Source organism: Mytilus edulis, chromosome 11 (genome assembly GCF_963676685.1).
Source record: "Mytilus edulis chromosome 11, xbMytEdul2.2, whole genome shotgun sequence".
Taxonomy (NCBI): domain Eukaryota; kingdom Metazoa; phylum Mollusca; class Bivalvia; order Mytilida; family Mytilidae; genus Mytilus; species Mytilus edulis.
Genome location: NC_092354.1, coordinates 25,811,531 through 25,817,530, shown reverse-complemented (window position 1 = coordinate 25,817,530; position 6,000 = coordinate 25,811,531). Strand labels below are relative to the sequence as shown.

Sequence of the window (6,000 nt, the reverse complement as noted above, 5' to 3'; positions counted from 1 at the left end):
GTGGTGTGAGTGCCAATGAGACAACTCTCCATACAAATAACAATTAAAAAGTAAATATATATATATATATATTGTTTAAAGATGTCAATCTTATTCTTATTTTCAAAGCTTGTATAAACAACTATACAAACAAAGCAAGCAAGCCAACCAAAGTTTTACTTTTCAGGTTTAAGAAATCAGCTGTAATGATTTTATTCAGTTTGGCAAATGTCAGAGCCCGTAAAAAAAACGAACAAACTGAAACTACAGTTGCTGACTTCACTACCTTAAAAAAAGGGAACAGTTTGGATGTCCCATATACTAAAATGTGACCAACAAAAATACTTATAGATTTAGTTAACACTGCCATGTATGTAAATATTTCTTCTCCTTTTTTACGAACACAAAATTCAAGGATCCCACATTTGCCTTTAATTATCTATACGAACATTGCTGTACTCTTGAATATCATCACCTGCTGTTATCGACGGCTTACTTTACACCAGTAAGTTTGTCTCATGGGTAATTGTGCTTTTTCGCTGTTGTTTCGTTGCTTTTGGTGGACAAATACATGAAATCTCTGTGCCATCATCAAACATGTTAATGGCTATATATCGGGTAATTCAAACCCTTTTTTCTTCGCATAGAAACAACTCTTCGTTAATCTGAGCATGGAAGTAATACTTTATATCACGAACTATAAATGAGAATACACAAAATGAAAAACTAAGCGAAATTGTGAATCCCGCATTGCACGAAAAAATGTGTTGTATTTCAGTAAATAACACGTGTTCTTGGTTGATTGTAAACACGTAGTAGTCCATCATGCATTGTGACTCATTTAGTGGATTGGTCAAAAACCTAGGTAAAAATAAATTACGTCACATGTAAATAAACAATTACATGTGCGAGAACATAAGTATGCTAATTTATGCATTTCCATATAAGGTAGTGGTCCCGACCTGTTTATACATTTGATTTTCGGTTTTAACAATCAATTACCAACATTCAAATTAATTCTTCGTTTTCAACATTTGTATCAAACATTCAACGTTAAACATTCAACATTCAACTTTCAACATTCAACTTTCAACGTTCATCATTCGCTTTCAACTTTAAACAATCGTTTTCGACATTCTAATTTCAACTTTTAACATTCGTTTTAAACATTCAACATCGTTTTCGACATTCTAATTTCAACTTTAAACGTGCATTTGTATTCGACATTCTAATTTCAACTTTAAACGTGCATTTGTATTCGAAATTCGAATTTCAACTTTAAACGTGCATTTTCAGCATTCAATATTCGATTTATACATCTGATTTTCGTTTTTAACAATCAAATACCAACATTCAAATTAATTCTTCGTTTTCAACATTTGTATCAAACATTCAACGTTAAACATTCAACTTTCAACATTCAATTTTCAACGTTCATCATTCGCTTTCAACTTTAAACAATCGTTTTCGACATTCTAATCTCAACTTTTAACATTCGTTTTAAACATTCAACATCGTTTTCGACATTCTAATTTCAACTTTAAACGTGCATTTGTATTCGAAATTCGAATTTCAACTTTAAACAATCGTTTTCGACATTCTAATTTCAACTTTTAACATTCGTTTTAAACATTCAACATCGTTTTCGACATTCTAATTTCAACTTTAAACGTGCATGTGTATTCGAAATTCGAATTTCAACTTTAAACGTGCATTTTCAGCATTCAATATTCGATTTATACAACTGATTTTCGTTTTTAACAATCAAATACCATATTGTATAGGAGCCTGTATTTCAGTGGCCTTTTTTTCGTTTGTTTATGTGTTACATATTTGTTTTTCGTTCATTTTTTTTTATATGATTAAGGCCGTTAGTTTTCTCGTTTGAATTGTTTTACATTGTCATATCGGGGACTTTTATAGCTGACTATGCGGTATGGGCTTTGCTCATTGTTGAAGTCCGTACGGTGATCTATAAATGTTAATTTCTGTGTCATTTTGGTCTCTTGTGGACAGCTGTCTCATTGGCAATCATACCACATCTTCTTTTTTTATTATAGATCCAACGCTGCAATTTTCACAAAACATATCAAATGTTCCACCTTGTCGCACATACATATGGATAAAATCATTACAGCTTATTTCCTAATGCATGTGGAGCAAAACTTTGGTTAGCTTGCTTGCTTTGTTTGTATATTGTACAAAATATAAAATATATAAGTTAAACTATGCCTATATAGATATAGGAAGATGTGGTGTGAGTGCCAATGAGACAACTCTCCATACAAATAACAATTAAAAAGTAAATATATATATATATATTGTTTAAAGATGTCAATCTTATTCTTATTTTCAAAGCTTGTATAAACAACTATACAAACAAAGCAAGCAAGCCAACCAAAGTTTTACTTTTCAGGTTTAAGAAATCAGCTGTAATGATTTTATTCAGTTTGGCAAATGTCAGAGCCCGTAAAAAAAACGAACAAACTGAAACTACAGTTGCTGACTTCACTACCTTAAAAAAAAAGGGAACAGTTTGGATGTCCCATATACTAAAATGTGACCAACAAAAATACTTATAGATTTAGTTAACACTGCCATGTATGTAAATATTTCTTCTCCTTTTTTACGAACACAAAATTCAAGGATCCCACATTTGCCTTTAATTATCTATACGAACATTGCTGTACTCTTGAATATCATCACCTGCTGTTATCGACGGCTTACTTTACACCAGTAAGTTTGTCTCATGGGTAATTGTGCTTTTTCGCTGTTGTTTCGTTGCTTTTGGTGGACAAATACATGAAATCTCTGTGCCATCATCAAACATGTTAATGGCTATATATCGGGTAATTCAAACCCTTTTTTCTTCGCATAGAAACAACTCTTCGTTAATCTGAGCATGGAAGTAATACTTTATATCACGAACTATAAATGAGAATACACAAAATGAAAAACTAAGCGAAATTGTGAATCCCGCATTGCACGAAAAAATGTGTTGTATTTCAGTAAATAACATGTGTTCTTGGTTGATTGTAAACACGTAGTAGTCCATCATGCATTGTGACTCATTTAGTGGATTGGTCAAAAACCTAGGTAAAAATAAATTACGTCACATGTAAATAAACAATTACATGTGCGAGAACATAAGTATGCTAATTTATGCATTTCCATATAAGGTAGTGGTCCCGACCTGTTTATACATTTGATTTTCGGTTTTAACAATCAATTACCAACATTCAAATTAATTCTTCGTTTTCAACATTTGTATCAAACATTCAACGTTAAACATTCAACATTCAACTTTCAACATTCAACTTTCAACGTTCATCATTCGCTTTCAACTTTAAACAATCGTTTTCGACATTCTAATTTCAACTTTTAACATTCGTTTTAAACATTCAACATCGTTTTCGACATTCTAATTTCAACTTTAAACGTGCATTTGTATTCGACATTCTAATTTCAACTTTAAACGTGCATTTGTATTCGAAATTCGAATTTCAACTTTAAACGTGCATTTTCAGCATTCAATATTCGATTTATACATCTGATTTTCGTTTTTAACAATCAAATACCAACATTCAAATTAATTCTTCGTTTTCAACATTTGTATCAAACATTCAACGTTAAACATTCAACTTTCAACATTCAATTTTCAACGTTCATCATTCGCTTTCAACTTTAAACAATCGTTTTCGACATTCTAATCTCAACTTTTAACATTCGTTTTAAACATTCAACATCGTTTTCGACATTCTAATTTCAACTTTAAACGTGCATTTGTATTCGAAATTCGAATTTCAACTTTAAACAATCGTTTTCGACATTCTAATTTCAACTTTTAACATTCGTTTTAAACATTCAACATCGTTTTCGACATTCTAATTTCAACTTTAAACGTGCATTTGTATTCGAAATTCGAATTTCAACTTTAAACGTGCATTTTCAGCATTCAATATTCGATTTATACAACTGATTTTCGTTTTTAACAATCAAATACCAACATTCTATTTCAATATTCATTTTCAACATTCAAAATTTGTTTTTAACATTCGAATTACAACTTTAAAACATTCTCTTTCAACATTGAACATTCGTTTTCAACATTCATTATTCGTCTTCAGCATAAACCATTCTTTTTCATCATTCAACTTTTGATTTTAATATTCAGATTTCAACTTCTATACATTCATGTTCACTATTCAACATTAGTTTGCAACATTCAACATTCGTTTTTAACATTCAACGTTCATTTACTACATTTAAAATTCGTTTTCAATATTCAACATTTTTATTTCGTTTTCAACATTTGATTTTCATTATTCAACATTCGTTTTCAATATTCGGATTTCAACATTTAACATTCTTTTTCGACATTCAGATTTCAACATTCTATATTCATCTTCAACATTTAACATTCATTTTCAACATTCAACATTTCTTTAGATCTTTCAACATTCATTTTCATCACAGATACTTAGAACAGTCATTAACAATACGCTAACAACACTTATATTTAAACAATTAACATGTATATAAAATTCCTGATGTCAATCTGAATTAATACTATAGTATCTAGTTGAAGTGACTTATAGGTCCATTGGGCCGGAAGTTATTTTTATTGAAATATTTCAATATTGTACATATTTTGTGTTATACAATTTCACTATTTTTTAAACATATTTGTATGTTATTGTATATTAGAACGATATTGTTTTCTTATTGTCTCTGATCTATGTCCAATCTTATATACTTGTGTGTAACGTGATGTAAGCTCTTTATAGGGCCCTATAATTGGGAAAATATTCCTATTATGTCTATAAGATCGATGTTCAACTACAGAACAAAATACTATCGTTACATTGTTTTGATTCGACGGTTTATTTTTACACTTTGAGAAAGCCCAAGATTTAAATTCTACCTGTAAGTGTAATTGTAATCCTAATCGTAGGTTTATGACAGTTTCTACACATGTCTGTTTATCGATCTTAATTTCCACAGGTGAAGTGTTTTGGCCTTTAAATATTCAAAATGGCGAAAATAGAGAACAATGTAGTTTTATATTTGACATTTTTAGGATATCATATTCAAATCTAGGTGAACCACATCAATACGGAAGAATACTTCAGACAGTAAGTGTGTTTTTTGTTTGTTTCAATAAATCAAAAATATTCTAACATTCAGTGTGTCACGGAGTAAATAAACAGCTAGTTTCTGTTTTGCAACGATCATATCCAGTTTTCCTTTTCTGTTAGTGTATGTCTACTCTCTTTAACCTTAACATTGTTTTAAATTGTTAAAGTATAACATGTATAACTATATATATTCATGATACGGGTTATGTTCTCTTACATGATGGTATGCTACGAAACCCTAACGAGCCGATTGTGCTTGATTTTCATATGATGAAGACAAAATTTTTCAACAAGATTTATTGAGGTCTGAATCTGGCATGGCAGTAACTGCTAGTAGCCCGTGTTAATTTATGTTTATGTTTATCATTGTCAAGTTGCTTAGTTTCTTCTTTTACGATTGCTAACATATCTGACTTATTTTAAACTGCGTTTTACTGTGCGTCTTGCTGTGTGTTAGTTATTCTACATCGGCAAGAAGTAAAGGGGGGAGTTGAGATCTCACAAAACATATGTTACCCCGTGACATATCATATTAAACTTTTGTTCCTGACTTGGGACCAGTGCAAAAATGTGCAGGTTTAACACTTGAAAAAATGTACTAATTATAGAATTCATATGAAACATGGAGTCTTGGCGCACACCGAACATCAAACTATAAAGGGCTCTAAAAATAACGTTTGTAAAACCCTTCACATTTTTATACGCCCGTCAAAATTTTGACGGGACGTATTATGGTATACAAATGTCCGGTGTCTGTCCGTCCGTCTGTCCGTCTGTCCGGCGTAAACCTGTTGCACCGTAACTTGAGAACGACTTATCCAAATTTCATGAAACTTAATATGACAGTTCTTGTCCATTCATTTTTGATGCGTTTTGTTATTCG

The 6,000-nt window shown here is 30.9% G+C and overlaps 1 protein-coding gene across 2 annotated transcripts in view; it reads left to right on the top strand.

The window, feature by feature from the left end:
• Positions 1–5,001: 5,001 nt before the first annotated feature.
• LOC139495419 (uncharacterized) overlaps positions 5,002–6,000 on the top strand; it is a 34,955-nt gene continuing 33,956 nt past the window's right edge. For both annotated transcript variants that reach the window (XM_071283713.1, XM_071283714.1), the window contains exon 1: positions 5,002–5,114. The gene's annotated coding sequence lies outside the window, so the exon portion shown is untranslated. The remainder of the gene's footprint in view (positions 5,115–6,000) is intronic.